The sequence below is a fragment of the Dendropsophus ebraccatus genome, chromosome 3 (genome assembly GCF_027789765.1).
Source record: "Dendropsophus ebraccatus isolate aDenEbr1 chromosome 3, aDenEbr1.pat, whole genome shotgun sequence".
NCBI classification, from domain to species: domain Eukaryota; kingdom Metazoa; phylum Chordata; class Amphibia; order Anura; family Hylidae; genus Dendropsophus; species Dendropsophus ebraccatus.
The window spans coordinates 171,870,414-171,894,751 of NC_091456.1; the positions used below are offsets into that span (position 1 = coordinate 171,870,414).

The following is a 24,338-nucleotide window of genomic DNA, read 5'->3' on the forward strand; positions in this document are numbered from 1 at the left end:
GAGGGGGAAAAAAGCTAGGCTCACCTGCTCCAGGCTGCAGTGGTGCTCCCTCTGTCTTCCGGCTTTGCGAGCACATGAGTGACATCACTTGTGTGATCCAACTCAGGGAGTGGCAGGGGAGAGCGGCCCCTTCTGGCTGGAGGCACAATGCTGCCTCCAACTAAATGAGTGATTGACAAGGCCAAAAGCCAATGGCCCCCGACCCTGTAAAACACAGCTCCGCATTTAAATGTATGTGCTCCTGATTAGTAGCAGTACAGTTAAAGGGCCACTGTCAGCACCTGGTGGGACTTGCCCAGGTGCTGGTGCTGTCCCGGTCTGGCAGGCATCTGGTATTCCGGACATCCCCATAGGATACTATGGGGCATCCGTGCTGGAATTCTGGACAATAATAGGATATGTCGTGTATTGGTGGACATAAACAATCTACAGGAAAAATCCTGAAGGGTATCTGGAAATCTGGATAGATTATACATTTATAAATGTTTGTTGGTGTTAATATAAATTGGGAGGAAATTCCTCTTAAAGTATATTTGCATGAAAATAAACTTTTCATATGTCAAAGAAATGTCAAAAGTTTTTATGGGTCAGGGTCTGAGGGGTAAGAACCTGACCGATCAGGGGAATAAGGGGGGAGACGACTGCTCTGTGTTAGTGAGAAGAGATGTGCCCTCTAGACTTGCATTATGCATTCGTCTCTTCATGTGACACAGAGCTGAGAGAGGACCATGCTGAGCGCAACTTCTCCTGACTATTTCTTCCGATCAGTCACAGCCTGAATACTCGAACCCCAAACTATGAAAACTTTTGTCAAAAGTTTATTTTTATGACAGTGTTTCTTTAAAGGGGTATTCCACTCAAACATAACTTTTAATAGGTTGCTGTCCATGATGGTGAGACTAACAATTCCCTTCATACTTGTTATTATCTATTCAGTCTCCTTCCTCCAGTTCTGAGCTACTGCTTTCTGCTAAAAACACGAAAATATGTGTGTGAGCCTTTCTCTCCATCTCCCCCTCCTCTCCCCTCCCTTCTGATACGGCTGATGTAAACAAGTCCCTGGCAGGCTTTATTTGCAACATTGTAGCTTCTTTGTAATGCTGGGAGGGTTTATCTGAGTTAGGTTGCTAATGAACTCACAGCATTACAAAGAAGCTACAATGTTGCAGATAAAACTAGTCAGGAAACCTGTTTACATCAGAAGGGAGGGGGAGACAGAGAGAAAAGCTCAGACACATATTTTTGTGTCTTCAATAGAAAGCAGCAGCTCAGAACTGGGGGAAGGAGACTGAATAGATAATAACAAGTATGGAAGGAATTGTTAGTCTCACCATAAGTGGAATACCCCTTTAAGTAACTGCATGGCTCTGCTTTGTAATAGAGATGGGGGTTATTATAGCTCCTGGACACTGTAGATTAGATGATGAAGGGTACAGTAATGCAGTATCGTAGATATTCTCATTTGCATCATTTGCATGTTTCAGACCAGAATCAGCAGCTGATCTAAAAATGAGTGCTGCATGCTGGGTGATTCTGTAGAAACTGAAGCCTCCATATTATTCTTGCTGAGAATTAAATTAGTAAAAGCAATTAAATATCCGCAGGGATTAGTATTTTTATCATGCAAGAGTGGTTTCTGGAGTTTGCAGGTTTTTATTTTTAGAATATCAATAACGTTTAATTAAAGTTTAACTTCTTCGCGCTTATCTCCTGAACTCTGGCTCCGCTGCCGGAGATGCCGCGTTCCTCTAACAGTCTTCATTTTTATGCTAAATATATGTACAGCCTGTATTTATAATGCATAATGCAGCTAAAAACATTTGCTGTGAAAAACCCCTCGAGGTCAAATGGGAAAACCATGATGTGGAAACCTAATGAGGCAGTCATTGCTGGCGGCCCTGCACGTGTGGTTTCCAGGAATATTTCATGGATCTCTTTAGGAGAAAAAAAAAACACAAACAAAAAACACATTTGCTGAGAGCGGTATTCCCATCGGGACATGTATAAAATATAAGTGACTATGGAGAAGTTACATCCAGTAACACAAAAAGCAAAAAAAAAATAGCCAGCACTCCACTACCACTTGTTCACACTGTGCAGCTTGCACGCCGCCATGGCTAACATACAGACAAAAGTAGAAAAATGCTGCAGCAACCTGTAAGTGTCAGGACTCACTGCATATACTCCCTCCGTCGTTCACACAATAAAAACCTGTTGTAAAGATTAAAAGAAAAAAATAAAATCTTTAGGGTTTTTATTGCACGACGCCCGACACTTGCTTTTTTTTCTGTTTTTGTCAGTTACATCCAGTAACTCACAGGGGGCATTTTCTCTGAGTGAACCACAGGTGATGCTTTCTCTGATCAGAGTCCTTCACTTTTTCTTTCTCCTTGCCATCTGGCCTGGCTATCATATAGGCTTCTCCACCCATGACTCCTTTTCACAGAATCTGCCAGCAAAAATGTTGCTAGTGAACAAAATTGTTCAGCACATTATATAGGGAATTGAGAATATCTCTCAAATTAGGCTGGGTTTATACTACATTTTTTGCAATCTATTTTTTTCATCAAAAGACAGATGGAAAAACGGATGAAAAAAAATGGAGACAAAAATATATACTCTCTCTGTTGTATGCAATGAAAAGCTGTTCTAAAAATTAAAAGAAAAAAATTGGAGGGAGCATATGTGGGGAGTCCTGACACTTGCAGGTTGCTCCAGCATTTTTTCATAAAAAAAGGATCAAAACACATCAGTTTTTTAACATACACAAAAAAGTAGCTGACCTTGTTTTTGTGTACTTTAAAAAAAAAGGAAGTGTTTTGAGCCGTTTTTTTTTTTTTTTTTTTTTTAATAATGGAAGCCAATGGAAAAACAAATCAAAACAGATGCACACAAATGCATTAGTTTTTCATCTTTTTTTTTGCAAAAACATGAAAAAAACTTACTGTTTCCATACACTGCCTCAAATGCCACCAGAATGCCTTCTGTGATAACTGAATCTTTTTGGGCTACAGTTATTTCTCCAATTCACCAATTTTAGACTCTATGCAGATTTTTCACGTGGGGCCACATCATCTGTATATACTTTATTATGTATACAAAGCCTGCAGTAGGTCAATGTATTTCTGTACGTAGCAGCTGTCTTACTGCTACTGACTACTCAATGCTACACAACACAGGCAGGTACAGAGAAACAAGAAGATTCTCTATAGGAAGAAGATGTAAACTGTGCCAGAGAGAAATGCATTACATATGGCTGTGATCAGTACCATCTGTATGAACTTTTTCCACCCTTCATCTTACTTTCTGAGATTCCAGAAGCTTTAAAGATCACAGGAGAAAGTATTCTTTCTTGGAGGAGCTGCCTGGCCTACAATGATCTTGAGACTATATCAGGCCAGGTATTGTCTAAAGTGTGGTGCACAATGTAAGGGATCCTCTTATTCTTCACTAGTGACATTTACTAGGATTTGTAGTCACTGGTTGGCAGTGAGACGCAGCAACATAAACAGAACTGGAGATTGGTTAGATGAAGATGTGGATCAGAAACAAATCAATTAGGTGTGACAATCCAAAAGCGGCAACAGAAGACCAGGGGAGGAGCAGAGTTAAATGCAGCCAGTCTATATAGCCACATAACAGGCAGCGTTTGTATACAAACTGATACTCAGGCAAGGAGTGAGAGATCTATCTGGGGTTGAATGATCATTACAAAACTTTACTATCCAGGGGCTATCCTTAGAATAGCTCATCAATATCAACTATCCTAGTAGTGTTGGTTAATTTACTATTAATTGATAAACTTAAAATACCTGTGCCTACGCCTATGAAGATCTGCCTAATGCTGTTCGAGGGCACTGAGTGACACAATCTAAGGACACAGGCCCAACCTAGGAGGTGAAGCTAGCTGTTGGGGCGACCCCTAAGTAAGTCTACATGATTGCAGCAGAGTTCTTGGCTTTATTTGCTCTTACCTAACTGCTGACTTCTTGCTCTCAGTTATCATGGCTCTTAAGGGTAGCTTTCCACGTACCGACTCGCAGCGTTAATAACGCTCCGAGACGGCTAGGTCCTGGCAGATCACTTTCAATACATACACACAGCGGTCTGAACGACTGGTGCGTGTATGTAATTCTGCCGGCCGCTTAACCCCTTCAGCTGCCGCCTGGCTCCCGCTCTGTATACATTACCTGTCCTCGCTGCACGGGGTCCCGGCGTACTGCTCTCCCGCCCGGCCAATCAGTGGCTTCGGCAGGGCAACACACTGATTGGCCGAGCGGGAGAGCAGTACGCCACCTATAGGTATACGATAAGTCCTTAGTTGCCACCTACAGTTAATTCTCCACAGCTTGAATCCCCACCCTTGGGCCCTTGCCTCCTGGCCAGGCACTGGCAAATTCTTTCAGTAGGGACACTCTCTCTCTTGCTATTGACTAGAAGACTACTAGACTAGAACTAACTTACCCCATCTACTGTACCACACCATAAATAGGCTTTAGGGAGCTATCTTATTGGGGAAAAAACATCAAGAGACATCAGATCTAACCTCTGATAGGTTAGTGGAACTAAGGAGGGACTACTGTGAGGGATTGGTTCTCAGTCAACTTACAGACAGTGGCATACCACACAAAAATAAACAAACAAAAAAACATGCAATCAGTAGCGTAGGCAGTTAACTCATTAATAACCCCTCTGTCAGCTGTGCCATACAGTGCATAAAATATTGTGAGACATCTAGTGGTGGGAGTGCAGAATGCATCCTTCAGCCCAGAGCATTCACACTTAATAATACCGACCTACCTACATGCTAGACAGCAGTGGAACATCCGCTCTGAGACACTGCACTACTACAGGGATATCCACAAAACTCTAGAGTCTTTCTTTAAGGTAGGGTTTCAGAGAACCTAAGAAAATATCAATAGAGAAGTTTATGTAATGTCAGTAGGTCTAACTTTCTATGTCCTTTTGTTGCAGACTTCAACCAGTCTGACTTGCCATCCCATGTGTGAGTTACCGGTCAGTCATCAATGAGAGGTTCTATGCGACTTGTGAGTTAGTGTGGCCGTACTTCATTACGCTCGCTCCTCTGTCTTCTCCAGTTGGTACATAACCTTGCTAAAATTGACTATCAGTGAGATTCATTACAAATTGCTTCTTGCTGCTTCCAGAACATGGCAGAATGTCCCGCTCCCCCACACACTGAGTCAGTTTTTGTCCTGTCCCGGGAGACTGTGATCTGTCGCTGAATATTATTACGTCTCGCTTGCTCTGCATTTATAAATCACACTTATAGACGTAAACTTCCCTGTAAGTTGGTAAGAGTTCTGAACTCCAGGCGGTTTTTAGAGAGCGTTGATTAAACAGTAATGCTGGGTAAAGTTGTGATGAGTTGGGAAACGCAGAAAAGTTTACACTGAAAAGTTTGAGGTTGAAAATTTGTGTTGAAAATTTTATCAAGATCATTCATTTTTAATGCTGGCGGGCTGCAGTGAGACAGTAAATTAATGTATCTATGGGAATATATATTTTTGGTTCACCTTCTTGCTACTTGTATTTCTTTCATAGTCACAGAGGTTATAGTTTTGTAACAGATGGAGATCCGCAAGTTGGGGTCCATTGCCCTAGTCCCTAGACTCTTACCTTCTGGTATCTATACTCTATGGGGTATGTGCCATGTCACTTTTGGTATTCGCACTGTGCTCTACAGTCTAAGTTCTCAACCTCTGGTTCTCGTACCCAATGTGGTAGGCATTAGAGATGGAGATTAGCAACTGGAGCCTGCTCACATCTGATCTTAGCTGAAAATGTTGGATGCCGCCCCAGGAGTCTGGGAAAAGATAGATACAGCCTTAGGAATGTTTTCCCATAGGCAGGTTTTCCTGGACCCCCTAAGGCTGCATCCAACTTCTTCAGCCACCGGTATTAAAATGCAGAACGATCAGACTCCAGCATGCTTCAGTAGGCATTATGCCTTTAGGAGGTAAAACACTGTAGACCTTGGGTTCTGAACCTGTAATATCAGTTTCTGGGACCTGTGCATTTTAAGGTATTCACACTGTGTTCTAGAAGTTCTGGTATCTACATCTGGTATAGTATCTTATTTTATGTTGTGTTGGTTCTTAACCTCTAGCACCTGTATGGGTTTGTAGCCAATGGGTATGTCTGAATTCCTACAGATTGGAGCCGTATAATTTTTTTGTGACAAATCCAGGTTCTGTTTGGGGTTGGAGCATGGTTTGGTGCATGTATGGAGGCCTTGTGGTGAGGAGGACATCTGTGAAGGACACACTTACCCCTGCTGGTGTGATGATGTAGGAGCCATTGCATACGACAGTCGTCACACACACACATTTCCAGGAATGTCTCATCCAGATTGTAACACGTCCTTGTCTTTCCGGTCACCAGATTTATCGCTAATTCAGCATTTATGGGACCAGCTGGGAAACCAACTACAGCAACTTACGAATGTGTAGAATCTATAGGAATCTAGGGATTTAAGGCTTGAAGGTTCTGACCATGTAGTCTCACAAGCTGATTCTGTCTATGGGTGGGGTGTACCAGAGGGCATGTCGGGGACTGAAGTGGCCCAGGAGTAAAATTCAAGATTTTCTTCTACGTGTCACCAAAGTAGACACCATAATGATAGCCGACTATGCAATTCTATAATCTCACCAACATCTTCTCCTCCGCCTTGTACAAGATGCTCTTCTACTGAATTAACAGACAACTTGTTGTATCTACTTGGAAGAATTCATTAGTGTCCACAAAGTCTCCTTCTTGTCAATGACTTCATTGCTGATAACCGTTGGAGTAATTTAGAAACAGAGAAGAAAAGAGTGTCGAAAAGAAGGGTCACCCAATGGTCTTTGTTAGGTCCTTCCATCAGTCACAAGAATAGCAAGTGACCCGGCCTGTGATCTCTCCTACACACTATATTATGCAGAGGATAACGCTTAACTTATAATAATAGGTCTCGGGTAATTTATAAATGACATTTGCAAGTAATTACAGGATGAGTCTGTCCAGTCCATGCCGCTGAATCATTGATCGCTAGAATAAAGAAGACCTTAAAGACCTTAAATATTGAAGGGGGGTTTCCTAGATTGGTGCCCTATTCTTAGGCCTTCTCCTTACCAGAGGGCTGTGTAACTGGTGCACCACAACTTCCTTACTGCAGTACCATCTCAGACCTGGCAATGTGGTTACTGTGCCGGGTAATGGTGCGTCATGTCTATAGGTTGGGTGCACTTGACTTTCCAAGAATAGGTAAGCAGTGCACAGCTGAGATCTTCTGTCCCTTTACTATAGTGATTAATGGGGGGGTTCAGCAGCCAGACCCCAACCTATCACAAAATGACGTCACTATGACATTCAGGAGTACAATATTTAAATATTGGAGGTGTTTTTATAGATTGATGTCCTATTCTTAGGAAAGGTCTATAAAGTGTGAAGGGCCTACTCGTAACCAGAGGGCTGCGCAACTGGCACACCACAACCCCTTCACTGTAGTACCCTACCAATACCTCAACCAAATAATCTTTGGAGTTCTGTAGTACTGTAAATTATAGGCTAATTTACAGTACAGGAAGAGTACAGGATAATGTATGTTCACAGTGACTTCACCAGCAGAATAGTGAGTGCAGCTCTAGAATATAATCAGGGGCGGTCTTGGCATTTCTGGGGCCCCAAGCGAAGTTATGTCTGGGGCCCCCTCCTCGACACGCGTTCCAAAACAATAGACCGCTGTGTGTTTCCTCCAGTAGTATATACCCCTTGTGCGCTACCGCCAGTAATATATAATCCTTGTGTGCTGCCCCCAATAGTATATACCCCTTGTGTCCTGCCCCCAGTAGTATATACCCCTTGTTTGCTTCCCCCAGTAGTATATAGACCCCTGTGTGTTCCCCCAGTTATATATAGCCCCCCGTGTGCTCCCCCAGAAGTATATAGACCTCCTGTGTGCTGCCCCAGTTGTATATAGACCCCCTGTGTGTTGCCCCCAGTTGTATATACCCCCTGTGTGCACCCCAAGTATATAGGCCCCCTGTGTGCTCCCTCAGGGGTATTTAGCCCCCCTGTGTGCTCCCCCACTTGGATATAGACGTCCTGTGTGCTCCCCCACTTGGATATAGACCCCTGTATGCTCCTCCAGTAGTATATAAACCCCCTGTGTGGTTCCCCCAGTAGTATATAGACCCCCTGTGTGCCCCACCAGTATTATATAGACCCCTTGTGTTGCCCCAGTAGTATACAGACCCATGTGTGCTCCCCCAGTTATATATAGACCACCTGTGTGCCTCACAAGTAGTATATAGACCCCCTGCATGTTCCCCCAGTAGTATATAGATCCCCTGTGTGCCCCACCAGTAGTATATAGACCCCTGTGTGCTTCCCCAGTAGTATATAGCCCCCCTGTGTGCTCCCCCAGTAGTATATAGACCCCCTGTGTGCCCCACCAGTAGTATATAGACCCCATTCTGCTGCCCCAAGTAGTATATAGACCCCCTGTGTGCTGCCCCCAGTAGTATATAGACCCCTCTGTGAAGCCCCAGTAGTCTATAGCCCCCCTGTGTGCTCCCCATTTATATAGCCCCCCTGTGTGCTCCCCCTCCCATATAGTATATAACACAATAAAACAAACACTTATACTCACCTGGGTCCGGGCGTGTCCTCTTCTCTTCACTCTTGTGGCCACAGGAAGGGTTTTCCCTGAGATCACAAGAGGCCGCACTCCCCTTGTCCTGGCGCTGATGCTCCAGTGATGTCACTGGAGCGCTGGCACCACAAGGACAAAGCTGCCACTTGTGACCGCAGGGAAAACCCTTCCTGCGGCCACAAGAGTGACTGACAGGAAGGGGGCCAATGTCTCCCGCCCTGTCAGTGCTGCTGCATGTAACTATGAGTGCTCATTACGAGTGCTCATAGTTACAGTTCAGATGGCAGCAGCGAGCGGGGAAGCGGCCCTGTCCAGCGGTCTTGAGCACAAGAGCGGGGTGTGGGGGTCCCCCTGGATGTTGGGGGCAAGGTGCTTGGTGCCAAGAACCGCCACTGAGTATAATGCAGGATGTAACTCAGGATCAGTACAGGATAAGTAATGTAATGTATGTACACAGTTACCCCACTAGCAGAATAGTGACTGCAGCTCTGAAGTATAATACAGGATGTAACTCAGGATCAGTACAGGATAAGTTATGTAATGTATGTGTAGTGTCCCACTATGTGTTTTTTTTCTTTTCTTCTTACACCCTGGTAAAAATGTATCACTCTAGTGTCACAGGTTAGGACAGGAGGCTGCTGTTCCTTACTCCAACCACTAGATGTCACACCCTCACAGCACAGCTGCAGCTCACACTAGTTTTCAGCTACAATCACTCTCTGGTCTCTTTAGTCTGCACTTCCTTGAGTTAAGGCCTTCTGGTTTCACAGAGAGAAGAGAGCAGACCTGTTTTCACAAGCTAGTTACCCAACCATTATGGGTTGCTAGACAAGACCCCTAGGGAAACTGGAGACAAGGGAGACTTCAAACATGCCTATACCGAGGACATACTTGCTAGAACAGGACAGTCGGCCCCCTTAGAAAAAGGGACAGATTACTCAAGACTAGACCTGCAGTACAGCATGGTGCCAGCAAGCTGCTCTCTACTGACAAGATGCTCAGCTTTGTAGGAAGGATTCTACAAGCCAGCCCCACCCAGAGCAGGGACCTGGGACTCGTACTACCCCAGAGGACGGGTAACCCGACACTGTGGGCCAGAAGGCGGTTAGGAGAGATAACTAGAGTCATCCATACGTGAGTATGAGGATTTCTTCAAACACTTCTTCAACACTTCACCCCATCCCAGCAGTGTACCTAGTACATTAAGCAAGGGCTCTGCTATCCAGTCCCTATCGCCTGTTACTGTTTCTTCTATCAACTCACCTATCCACCTGTAGGAGTATTGTATTGATTATTTTGGACTTAGTACCGGAACACTGTTTGTGACCATTTTTAACCTTTTGATAAGTAAAGTTGGACTTTGTTTCAAGTGGGACTCTCTGTCATCTCTGCCACCGCACCTGCACCTATACTCCACACCTCACAACTGTCCTTACCAGGGTCCAGTTGCTGTGTGTCCAGGGGTGGGTGTTACCACTCCTGGCTACCGTGACAAGTAGCCTCCAAAACACCAGACCCACCAGCAGGCCCAACATTAGTACCAACAACGGAATATGTACACAGTGACTTCATTAACGGAATAGTGAGTTCAGCTCTGGAGTATAACTCTGGATCAGTACAAGATCAGTAATACCCAATGATGAATCTCATCGTTGTGTAGATTATTTCTAAAATATTTTTCTCAGAGGAAGTAAGCAAAAAAAACAAGCATAGAAAATTGTCCTGAAGCGTTTGTTTTTTCTATGATTTAATGTGAGTTTTTAAGTATTTAGCATTTTCATTAGCCGGGTTTTAGAGGACGTCATTTGTGTTCCTCTACATTTAGCATATAGTAACTTCCCGCCGAGCGATAATTGAACCTCTTTATGTAAAGAAAATATACATTACTATTTCATTTAAAATAATTTCAGCCTTGATATCTCTGTAAACATAATGGTAGATTTATGAGTGGTTCCATTTAGTCAACTACATAAATTGAAAAAAAAAAAATGTTTTTGTTTTTTTCTTAACTGATTGCTATATGCAAGCCCCATACCACTTTATCTGAAACTGAAACTACTATTTGAGGGAAAGTGGTTGATGTTTCCAAGTAACAGTAAGTGCACTTATTTACCAGAAGTTTCCGACGGGTCTCAGACTTTCTCCCTATGGCTATGTTCACACATAGTATTTCCATCAGTCTTTTGGTCAGTCTTTTTTCAACCAAAACCTGGAGTGGATCTGAAAGGATAAAATTATAATGGAAAGATTTGCACAGTTTACGTGCTTTGAACCCACTTCTGGTTTTGGTTAAAAAAGACTGACCAAAAGACTGACAGACATACTGGGGGAGATTTATCAAACATGGTGTAAAGTGAAACTGGCTCAGTTGCCCCTAGCAACCAATCAGATTCCACCTTTCATTTTCCAAAGAGTCTGTGAGGAATGAAAGGTGGAATCTGATTGGTTGCTAGGGGCAACTGAGCCAGTTTCACTTTACACCATGTTTGATAAATCTCCCCCACTATGTATAAACATAACCTCAGGCTGTGGGGCTCCAGTGCTTGTAAATGGCCCCCAATGTGTCACTATATAAATAACAGCAAGCCTACTGATACAAAAAACAAACAAACAATGGTCTTTAGCATAGTACATAAAAACCACTAGTAAGACTAGTAGAATATAGTGTACAAGAAAGATGTTATAGAGTTTGAGCAGGTTTTAAGAAATAAAAGGAAAGGATGAACTGACATACCTAAAATCAAAATTGGGGATATTTAGTCTAAAAATAATGTGGCTGAAGGGCGACTTAAAGGGGTACTCCAGAAATAAATTCTTTTACAATCAACTGGTGTACAGATTAGTAAATGACTTCAGTTTAAAAAATCTCAAGCCTTCCAGTACTTATCAGCTGCTGTATGTCCTGCAGGAAGTGGTGTATTCTTTCTAGTATGCCAAAGTGCATAGAAAACCTGCTGTGGACAGTTCCTGACATGGGCAGAGGTGGCAGCAGAAATCACTGTGTCAGACTGGAAAGAATACATCACTTCTTGCAGGGCATACAGCAGCTGATAAGTACTGGAAGGCTGGAGATTTTTAAATAGTATACCTACGTTTCGACCTAACTCAAGTCTTTATCAAGCATTTATAAAAACGTGTGTAGGTTTGAAACGTTGCATTGCTTTGTACTTGATCATGTGACTAAAACTTTCATTGATTAGCAGGACCTCTACATACTGTATATCTCTCTGACATGTCAAAAGTTGTTTTTTTTTGGGGTGACAGTGTCTCTTTAAGAGGTGACCATGAGCAGAGGCGACTGGATTCCATCGATAGCAGCAGGTGAGTAACAAATTTTCTTACTTTTTAAGCTCAGCCTAGCAACTGTTTAAAAATTAAAAAAAAATTCCTAACACTTTGAAGGTCGTAGGTTTTTTAAATTTACTGTTTATTTATTTTTCCAAAACATTTTTTCCCCGTACTTTTACAACATAATAATAATACCCTAATAAATACAACACACAATTCATAACCCTGCCCCCTCCCTGCTTCTGAGATCCGTTAATTATTGAAGAAAAAAACAACTCTTTAACACTAATTAACCCCAAGAACACTAATTAAAAGATCTTAACCCTTTAAAGGCTGTAGGTTATTTTGCTATTTTATTTATTTATTTATTTTATAATATGGGTCGCACTCTATCCATATAACATTGGACACCAGGGGAGATAGGTGACATTATTGTAATTGGAGCCGCTGACACCACCTGGTTAGGCGGATTGTAATTCCTCAGTGACCGACCTGACCCAGTTACAGGTTATAAAATCATGTGGCTGATCTCATAAGTCACATACATAATCTTGGCTATTTCATAAACATGCATATGAATTATTAATGCGGCCTCAGTTATCCTGTCCTATGTATGGTTGTGGCTGCAGCTCAAATTTTCCCATTATGTAAGGCAGTAATTATATGTTGCTGAGCCAGGGGTAAAGTTATGGGGGTGCAGAGATATCAGCTTCACCAGGACCATGGATCATGAATAAGTCCAGAATGTCCAGAGCAGGAGAAATTTCTTATGAGGATTTGTTACTGCTCTGGACAGTTCCTGACATGGACAGACGTGGCAGCAGAGAGCACTGTGTCAGATTGGAAAGAATACACCACTTCCTGCAGGACATACAGCAGCTGATAAGTACTGGAAGACTTGAGATTTTTTAAAAGAAGTAAGTTACAAATCTATATAACTTTCTGACACCAGTTGCCAAAGTTCATCTTTAACCTTTATCTTCCTTGCTGAACCTCAAATATCATCTGGAGGAAGTAACATATCCTAAAACCTTGCAGGATCAGTTGCTGAGCACAATGTGATGACATTTACCGTGGCTTTTATACACCAGGGGCAAGGTCAGCAGTATTCTTCTTCTCACAATCAGGATTTCAATGACAAGTGACACCTATGTTATAAAGTTGGAGGCAAATAACACATGAACACAACTCTGGGAATAGTTGATGATCATATGTTTCCTCTTTCCCCTCCCCTCATGACTTCTTCACAGGTCACAGAGCATGCCCACAACACTAACATAAAAGTCAGTAGTTCATTGTCTATCATACTCTTCTGAAGAGGCTTTTGATAAAAGGTGACACTTGGGGAAAAGAAGTACTTTTTGTTCCTGAAGCTTGTAGTCATCTTCACTCCTGGGTGGTGTACACCACAAAGTCATGGCAAGCACTAAAATGTTCCATGGCTCGTTACTAGAGTCAGGTAAAGAACCCCATTGAAATCAATGGGAGACTCAAGCATTTAACCTGGTGCCCCTGCTTGGCTGAGCGGAGGGTGCCTGGTTCACCTTTAAGTAACCTAATGCAGTTGCAAATTTTTGTATGTCTCATTCCTTGACTGAATGTGTAAACAAAATATACAAAAGTTTGAATGAAAAAATGCAAATGCATTAAATAGATTCCTGCAAGACTCATTAGAACTCCGGCAGTATGCAGTCCATTGTCGGCATATCGTGCAGTAAGGTTTTGCATTTTTTTGTTCTATTTTTTCTATATTTTGTTTACACATCCCTTTAAGGGACGAAATATACAAAAATTAGAACGAAAAAATGCAATATGTCACTCCAAGACGCATTAGAACTCCGGTGGTATGCCAACAATCGACTACCAAACAATCATTCAGCAGGCAGTTTTTGAAGGTGTATGGCCACCTTTACCCAATCACCACAAGGTGCTTGGTCGAGCTCGAAGGAGCAATGTGAGCATGCTTGCTCAACACCAGTCAGATTCTCTGCCCTGTGATGTGATCGTGAGGAGCAGACTGTTTGTTAGGAAAGCCCTCTATAGGCTTCAATGGTTGCCATAATAGATCTACACTTATACCCTTCTATAGGCAGCCTGTACTAGTTAATTGCTAATTAAAAAGATGAATGCAATATATGTGTATTGCATTGAGCCAAATAGGACAATTGCCTACACAAGTCTCCTAGAGGCACTACAAAAGTGTAAAAAAAATTAAGATAGTAAATTTTAGTAAAACATGACAAAAACTATATACCGCATTTTATAAGACGTATAAGACGATTTTTTAACCCCGAAAAATCTTCTCAGAAGTCAGGGGTCAACTTATACGCCCCATATGGTGGGGGGGCTCAAAAATGGCCGCATCCCCACCGTATGGGGCGACCACTTCAAAAAAACAAAAACAAACTGTTAATTCACCTGGGGCCCGTTCCAGCCTCCACACGTCTTCTGTCCCCCGTTCCCGGCGCAGGCAGTGTGATGTACACTGACTGCGCCAGGGATCCCCGAAGCTCCCGGAGAGCTTTGGAAGAATGACAGAGGCTTTGGGTACTTTCAGAGCCCCCCGAAAGACTCTGTCATTCTTCCGAAGCTCTGCCGCCATCTCCGATGAGACGCTCGGCAGCTCGGGAGAGCTTCGGGGATCGCGGCGCAGTCAGTGTACGTCACACTGCCTGCGCTGCAAACGGGACAGGAAACGCTCGGAGGCCGGGAACGGGGCCCAGGGGAGTTAACTTTTTTTTTTTTTTCATTTAGCTGCAGCTAACCCCTGCCTGACCGTAGCAGGGGGTTAACATTTCCGGCGTATAAGGCGAACCCCTGACAATCTTCTTAAAAGTCAGGGATCGTCTTAAACCCCCAGTTGACTTATACGCCGGAAAATACGGTATTTATATTTGGTATTGTAATCATACTGATGTGAAGAATAAAGGAAACAGAGAAAAACATTTTTTTTTTATCCACAAAAAATACCCCTAAATTCTCTGCTTCTTTAAGAGGTTAAATGTAGCATTTGTCTTTTCTTGAATTCTTTTCCCCATTTCCTCTTTTCCATTTTACGCACGGCCTGCTCTGCATGGACATCTGCTCTGGTTTCTCCGTTAGTCTCCCAAAAGTTACTATTTGCGAGCCAAACAAATCCGCCAGTCCTTGGGATAATGCAGTTTATTTTAAACATGAGGCAGCGCGACTATAAAGAGAGAATTGGTACAAATTACACCTACTTTATGCCTTATGATCAAACAGGGCTTAATTTTTCACTTGAAAATGCTATACAGCCAACTACAAAAGCCCAGCATCTGCTCGGTGCCTGCCACAATGTAACTGTCAGCAGGTAGGAAATTTCTTTTAAACCCATTTAAATTATCTAGTAAACCCGAGACAACAGAATGATGCCGAAGCCTTTGATAAAATTTGATAAGATATTTAAACATGGAGATACAAAAGCGATGAAAGAGTGCCAGAAAGCGGCAGAGAACACAAAGTCGCTCCTCCAGCACAATGGATTTATGGGTAGATATAAAATTATAGTGTACGAGAAATAACAGCAATCTTCCTCCCATATTTACCAATCAGGACGTAATCTATCATTTTACCTCCTAAATAAATAAAAACGCAAATAGGATTTTTTTTCTCTAGGTTTTAAAGAGATGAGTAATGTGCTGTTAGCAAAATTTTAAGGCTATGTTCCCACTGCATATGAGTCCGGCCGTAGTGCGAACCGCGAATGTACGCACGTAGTTTTGAGTTCGCGTTCGCTTGAAAGTATATGATATACGGCCGCACAATGCACACTACGTATGAGCTTACGGCCGGATCATATACGGCGCTGTGAAAAATGAACAAGACCATTGTTTGAGGACGGAAATGTTCCAACTCACGGCCGTGGATTTCCATGCGGTCCCGTACGGAGTACTTATTTCAGCCAATTTGAACTTGATTTTTCGATCCAAAAGGTTCTGTGTGGTTTACGGGGATGAGCAAAGATTTCCAAGTAAATGACCTGTTTCAGATCGCTTCAAAACAAGCTAGGGAAGTATAACTGTACTACGGGCGTATGTTCGCGGTTCGTACGCATACGGCCGCATGTCGATTTTTCTTACGCCCGTAGTTCGAGCCGCACATGTACAGCAGCGTACGAAATGCGGTCGGACTCATACGCAGTGTGAACATAGCCTAAAGGTGTGTAACCCCTTAAAGGGGAAGTCTTGTGTATGTAGCTGCACTCTTATCCATTGGATACAACTGTGTAGAAATAAATTATGTGTTCATTCTTTTTTTTCTTTTTTTTTTTGCTTCTTATATTTAGTTATTTTTTAGGGGTTATTTTTAACTTCTTCGGAGAAAACCATATTGTATATCTGCTCTTACTGTCCCATTCTACACAGCAAAGCTAACAAATGAGTTAAGAAGATACTCGGTGGAAAAAAAAAAGTTTTGATTTGATAGAGATTTGTGGATTACTTCTATTTTAAAATCTCAAGTCCTCAAGTACTTATCAGCTGCTGTGTGTCCTGTGTAGAGCTTTCCAGTCTGACACAGTGCTCTCTGCTGCCACCTTTGTTCATGTCAGGAACTGTCCAGAGCAGGAGAGGTTTTCTATGGGGATTTGCTTTTTCTTTGGACAGTTCCTGACATGGACAGAGGTGGCAACAGAGAGCACTGTGTCAGGTTGGAAAGAATACACCACTTCCTGCAGGACATATAGAAGCTGATAAGTACTGGAAGACTTGAGATTTTTAAACAGAGGGAAGTTACTAATTTATATAACTTTCTGACATCAGTTAATTTGAAAGATTTTTTTTGCCAGAGTTCCCCTTTAAGGATTTCTTCTTCTCAATTTTTATTTATTTTTTTAGAAATCCAATCCACTAATATTGTTATTATAATGAGATATAATATATATAATGAGCAGCTGGCCAGTCTTGTGTAACTTTTTGCCAGAAACTTTTCTTCTCCATTCTCCTTCCTTTATGTAACTTGTTCAAAGCTGAACGTTTCTTCAAGGAAAAAAATCCAGATTTTTAAATACGGAACAATAGACGTGTGAAATAAAAAGAAGCCACGCTGAGCTTCCTTGATACATTGTTGCCATAATCTTAACATTAACATAATTGAAGAGGCGGCATCTTGCGGATGGCGCAGCAGCTGCTCGGCACAACTTAGTGTTTGATCATTTTCAAGGCTGATCCCACAAAGTAAGGTGATAGAGAAGCGACGCTAGTTTGCAGCCATTATGTTGGCATTAATGAATGCAGACGGCGCTCGCTCAGTCACGGACGCAGACTTTCATCATAAATAAAGTTTTTTTTGCTGTTTTTTTTTTTGGGAGACAATAAACTGAAGATAACCATAAATATCTTTTATTACGGTTATCATCGAGCGCGAGGCGGCAACAGCTTGGAAGTTACTGGTGTGATGGAAATGATATTTGTATAGTTGATTTGCCTGTTTTTATGTTTTCTCAGAAGCTCTCAGCAGGTACCGGGCTCCTGAAGGGTTTGGATGGGATAATTAGTATATAGAAGAAAATATAATGAAAAACAACAGATATGAGATGGATAGATATGAGATAGGTGTATAGTCACATGGCCGGTCCTGGCTATATGCAGCACAGGTTGGGGGCGCTTTGCACACTGCCCTCTGCCTGACACCCACCATTAACTATAGATTTGCTGTGGAAACAGAGTGCTAACTCCCACTCTTGCGTCTTAAGAGAAACAGATCACTGATCTCAGGGAGACCAGCCAAACGATAACACTGCCGGCTGCTAGTGAAAGCGCTCAATGCAGTGAAATCCTAGGTGCGTTGTCCTGTGTTTTGAGACTCTTTAATGAGGCTCCACGGACTCTTCTTTTGCATATTCATGTTTGGCAACATGGCAACAACGGCCGTACTTTTACGTTGTGTGAACATAGCCTAAACCTGAACAGGTCCCTAAAAAAATCAGATTTTGAAATTTTACAGAAAATTTGGAAAATTGCTGCTAACGTTTTAAGCTTCTTATTGTCTAAATAAATTGAAGGATAGTTTAATAAATGCTGCCAACATAAAGTAGACATATTGCTAATGCTATTTAATATATAATTTATGTGGCATAACCATTTTCTGTATAAGCAAAAAAGCTTCAAAGTTGGAAAAATGCAATTTTTCAAGATATTTTGGGTTTTTTCATAAAGATTCTTTGTAAGTATGGACTCCAATTTACCAGAAATGTGAAGTACAATAGGTCACGAGAAAACATTCTCAGAATCAGCTGGATAGGTAAAAGCATTCCCAAGTTATTAATGAACAAAGTGACACAGGTCATATTAATAAAATTTGTCTTGGTCCTTAAAGGGGTACTCCGGCCCTGCAGTATAATTTGTGTACGGCCGGGGAGGGGGTTGAAATAGAAGCCGGCGGCGACTTACCTCCCCAGTTCCAGCAGCGGCTCCTGGATCGCGCCACCCCGTCCCCCCGTCCTGGTCAGGGCTGCGGCATGAGACGTCTAAGGGCAGCTCTGCCATTCAGCGTCCGAGGCGGTACTCCGCTACGACTGCTAAATGGCTGAGCTGCCTTGAGACCTCAAGTGACGGGGGCACGGGGCGGCGCGATCTGGGAGCTGCCGCTGGTACCGGGGAGGTAAGTCGCCGCCAGCTTTTATTTCAACCCCCTCCCCGGCCGCACACAAAATATACTGCAGGGCCAGAGTACCCCTTTAAGGTCATTTCAGGCCCGGTGTATCAGGCCAGATTAACCCTCATCCAGATTATGTATCCGTGTATATTTTGGCCTAGGCCAGAGTATACCCCGGGGTATAAAATAGCCTAGGCCAGAGTATACCCCAGGGTATAAAATAGCCTAGGCCAAACTATACCCCTCCAGGCCAGAGTATACCCTGGGGTATAAAATAGCCTAGGCCAAACTATACCCCTCCAGACCAGAGTATACCCTGGGGTTTAAAATAGCCTAGGCAAAACTATACCCCTCCAGGCCAGAGTATACCACGGGGTATAAAATAGCCTAGGCCAAACTATACCCCTCCAGGCCAGAGTATACCCCGGGGTATAAAATGTCCTAGTGCGCAGATTCATTTTTTTTTTATCATACACAGCTGCTCCTTCTTGTTGGGAAATACAGTACAGTGCTTACATTGAACTGACAGTAGATGGCGCTGTCCCATCAGTGCATCATTTACTCAAAGTTTTTGAGCAGGAGGAGCTTTTTATGAGCTATGCCAAATTTTACGGTTGTTGCGCAATAGTCATCATTATACACAAGTGCCTTGATAAATCTTTCACAATTTATGCCTCAGGCTGGGCTCACACTGCATGTTTTGCAGTCCCTTTTTTTATCTTTCAAAACGGATCTGTTTTTTTTTTTTTTAATCCGTTTTTCAATTTTGGAAGTTAATGGTAAAACTGATTAAAACAGAGGCAAACAAACACTTCTTTTTTCATCCATTTGCACAAGATAAATCTAATGAAAACTAGTTAAAAGAAAGACCCCCATCCCTTCCCCCCTGTGCAAACATTGAAAAAAGTGCAGGCATTGGAAACTGATATAAAATAGCGCAAAACCCTTAATACGTCCTTAATACGTTCACAAAATCTCCTGATTTCATGGGGGTATAAAATGGCCTGAGGGGGTGCGAAATATACCAGGGATATGTATGTAGCCTAGGCCAATGTAACCCTGGGTATAGTCTGGGCTGGCAGTTTACTCCGGCCTGTTACACTGGGACTGTTGTCAGTTATACTATCTATCTATCTATCTATCTATCTATCTATCTATCTATCTATCTATCTATCTATCTCCTATCTATCTCCTATCTATCTATCTATCTATCTCTGTCTCCTATCTATCTGTCTCCTATCTATCTATCTCCTATCTATCTATCTATCTATCTATCTATCTATCTATCTATCTATCTATCTCCTATCTATCTATCTATCTTCTATCTATCTATCTATCTATCTATCTATCTATCTATCTCCTACCTATCTATCTATCTATCTATCTATCTATCTATCTATCTATCTATTATCTATCTATCTATCTATCTATCTATCTATCTATCTCCTATCTATCTATCTATCTATCTCTGTCTCCTATCTATCTGTCTCCTATCTATCTATCTATCTATCTCCTATCTATCTATCTATCTATCTATCTATCTATCTATCTATCTATCTATCTATCTCCTATCTATCTATCTCCTATCTATCTATCTATCTATCTATCTCCTATCTATCTATCTATCTATCTATCTATCTATCTATCTATCTCCTATCTATCTATCTATCTATCTATCTATCTATCTATCTCCTATCTATCTATCTATCTATCTATCTATCTATCTATCTCCTATCTATCTATCTATCTATCTATCTATCTATCTATTATCTATCTATCTATCTATCTATCTATCTATCTATCTATCTATCTATCCATCCATCTATCTATCTATCTATCTATCTATCTATCTATCTATCTATCTATCTTCTATCTATCTATCTATCTATCTATCTCCTATCTATCTATCTATCTATCTATCTATCTATCTATCTATCTATCTATCTATCTATCTATCTTTGCTGAGTGTGAATTACACCTACCAATGATCTACTATCTGATTGGTTGCCTGGTTTCTTCCCAGCACAATGCAAGCCTTTATGACATCACAAAGAAATATCAACAGCACGCTATGACATCATACAGGGGATATAAGGTGCTGAGGAGCTCAGAATTCCTCAGAGTTGGAGTAGGAGTTGAGCTGTAAGTATGCCTGTCTCCTCCTCCCCCATATTTCTTCTTATTGTCCCCATCTTCCCCCTCTCTGCCCCCGCCTTATGCTGAGATCCATGCGCCCCCAATCCTGGTGTCCCCCAAATCTAAACCAATGGAAAACTTACATTTGTTGGTGATCCGGTAGATCCCTAGAATAAGGTTTGCTGTCTCTTTTTCAGATCATTGTGTTCTCGTGTTCTTTTGGATCAGAGATCGCTATGTTGGCTATGAAGGTAAGAGCCTGTTCACACTGTGTATCCACTTCATAACAACCAACAGCTCCATAATAACTGAACACAGCTACATAACAGCCAATCACAGCTCCATAACAACCAATCACAGCTCCATAATAACCAATCACAGCTCCATAATAACCAATCACAGCTCCATAACAACCAATCACAGATCTATATAAACCTATCACAGATTCATACCAACCAATCACAGCTCCATAGTAACCAATCACAGCTCCATAATAACCAGCACAGCTCTATAACAATGTGAGAAGTGAAAGCTGAGCTGTGATTGGTTGCTATGGGCAACAAGTCTCCTTAATATAATACAGCACCATAAATCTGCCCCAAGGTACCTGCTGTGTGTCTCTGGTGCTGCCCCCAGGTGGTCTCCCTGTATTTTTGCACTCTGTCATATATGTGTATCATGGTATAAGTGTCTCTCTCTCTCTCTCTCTCTCTCTCTCTCTCTCTTTATATATATATATATATATACATACATACATACATGTACACAATACAATGATATAGAGGGGTATACACATATAAAATAGATATCTCCTCAATGCATCAAATGATACCTGTCTATATACATTAGTCCTCTATTTCATTATATATATCATAAACGTATACTTCCCTATATCACTATATACTTCCCTATATAGTATAGGTATATATATATATATATATATATATATATATATATATATATATATATATATATATATTTATATATATATATACAGTCTATGAGTATAACTTGATGTAAAGGACTATATTTATTTTATATCATCACTGAATATCCCAATAGTCAATTAAAAATACCTTTTATTGTTTCACTTAAAATACCAAACACATTATTTCACTGCCATCATGCCATCACCTTTGCACTCTGTGCCACCAGTTTTTCACAAGAGAGTCTATTTGGGCGCTATTCAGACCTTATAGCGTTTTTTCACAGGTTATTGGCACCCAAATCTTCCAGATTTGAAAAATGCTATAAGGTCTGAATAGCGCCCAAATAGACTCTGGTGGCACAGAGTGCAAAGGTGATGGCTGTGAACTAATGTGTTTGGTATTTTAAGTGTTGTAGCAAGAAAACTGTATGACTACACTTCATAGGTGCAGAAGGGTTTATTACAAAAATATATATTGTGACAGACACAAGTACAAACATACACAAATATATATACAAGATGACCTACAATTCCCCTACCTATGCTAATAAGGGTGCTCCCTGGTGTGGGCGTCCCCAAATTCCAGGTGCAGAGAAACTATCCCTGCACTATAGCAGTTAAATATATACAAATTCATGCGATATATGTCTCACATGTGCCAACATGTTAAGTCGATAGCAGTGGTAAGTGGCACGTAGTCCAAATAGCATATGTTAGTGCAATGATATGTTCTGGCAGAGGCAGGAGTAGATAACTGATATAATGCACTGAATGGCATCTATGGCTCTCGTTGCTTAGCCAATCTATGCCTCTTCATACATGATTATATCAGACATAGCTGTCATAGGTAGATACAGACAACAGACGTCACACTTCTTCCAACGCGTTTTCCCCTGCTGTTACAAGTTAGGCGGGTTCATCAGGGAAATGTGTGGGTCACGTGTAAGGGTGTCAGTATTGCTTGATAGGTCGTCAGAGTGGATATCTTGACAGTAGAGGTGTTATTTCTCACAGAAAATATCTAGTCAGTCGAGCCTTGAAGCCTACGAGGATGGAGGGTATTCCAGAGACTTGTGACAGTGTGTAGTGGGGTACACTGATGATGGTATATGTCGGTGTCCGGGATATCTGGATTGCCGTAATGGAGTCTAGGTAATGGTTCCCCGGGGGTCCGGGGTGAGCCAGAGAACGCCCGTTACGATAGCCGTTAAGTGTTTATGGCATGAGAAGATCAATGTCCCAAATGAATTTGTGATATCGGCGTCCATGGTAGCTGGCTTGTCATCTAGTGCATGTCCATGATGCGGAAGCAGGGGAATTGTAGATCATCTTGTATATATATTTGTGTATGTTTGTACTTGTGTCTGTCACAATATATATTTTTGTAATAAACCCTTCTGCATCTATAAAGTGTAGTCATACAGTGTTTCTTGCTACAATACTCACTGAATGGAAATAATACTGTAGACATTTACCATTACAGCATCAATCATAGTCTGACCAACCACTTACATTTTTCTGGTATTTTAAGTGAAACAATAAAAGGTATTTTTTTAATTGACTATTGGAATAATCAGTGATTTAATATATATATAAGAGATATCTCCAGATGGCAGGTTGGTAGTGGGGCTTGTCAATCCCTTCCTAGCCAGTCCAGGTTTTCTTGTCTGGCCCAAGTCAGCCCAGGTGCTGGAGGCCGCTCATCCTTGGGCTCATAAGAGGAGGTTGGAGGAGGCCGCCCATCCTTGGGCTCATAAGAGGAGGCAGGAGAAGGCTGCCCATCCCTGGGCTCATAAGAGGAGGAGGCCGCCCATCCCTGGGCTCATAAGAGGAGGCAGGAGGAGGCCGCCCATCCCTGGGCTCATAAGAGGAGGCAGGAGGAGGCCGCCCATCCCTAGGCTCATAAGAGGAGGCAGGAGGAGGCCGCCCATCCCCGGGCTCATAAGAGGAGGCAGGAGAAGGCCGCCCATCCCTGGGCTTATAAGAGGAGGCAGGAGGAGGCCGCCCATCCCTGGGCTCATAAGAGGAGGAGGCCGCCCATCCCTGGGCTCATAAGAGGAGGAGGCCGCCCATCCCTGGGCTCATAAGAGGAGGAGGCCGCCCATCCCTGGGCTCATAAGAGGAGGCCGCCCATCCCTGGGCTCATAAGAGGAGGCAGGAGGAGGCCGCCCATCCCTGGGCTCATAAGAGGAGGCAGGAGAAGGCTGCCCATCCCTGGGCTTATAAGAGGAGGCAGGAGGAGGCCGCCCATCCCATGGCTCATAAGAGGAGGAGGCCGCTCTTCCCTGGGCTCATAAGAGGAGACAGGAGAAGGCCGCCCATCCCTGGGCTCATAAGAGGAGGCACATAGTGTTCAGCAGGAGCTGTGTGAGGGGGTCTCTCCTGAGAGTGGAGACCCTGAGCTGTACTGTACTGTGTAAGGTAAAATCCTGTGTTATTGTATGGGGTGATAGCAGATAGCCAGCCACCTGTATAGTTAGGAACTTCTGGTAGACAAAGTAGAAAGCACGTCCAAGTGAAATGCAATCTTTAATATCACACCAGATGGGCAATGTTTTTGCTCTCTTGGCCTTTTCCAAGCAGTGACTGAGATAGTTGAAACATTGCGCACCTCTAGGGATAGTAAAGATTGCATTTTATTTGTACAATGACTCCTGTGCTCACTCACTGCACCCTCTGCTTTATCCTTACAGTCTGTAGAGAGCGTCTTGCTGT

The 24,338-nt window shown here is 42.4% G+C and overlaps 1 protein-coding gene across 1 annotated transcript in view; it reads right to left on the reverse strand.

The window, feature by feature from the left end:
* MEX3C (mex-3 RNA binding family member C) overlaps positions 1–21,005 on the reverse strand; it is a 114,718-nt gene extending 93,713 nt beyond the window's left edge. The window contains exon 1 of the mRNA XM_069963147.1: positions 20,839–21,005. The gene's annotated coding sequence lies outside the window, so the exon portion shown is untranslated. The remainder of the gene's footprint in view (positions 1–20,838) is intronic.
* Positions 21,006–24,338: the final 3,333 nt, after the last annotated feature.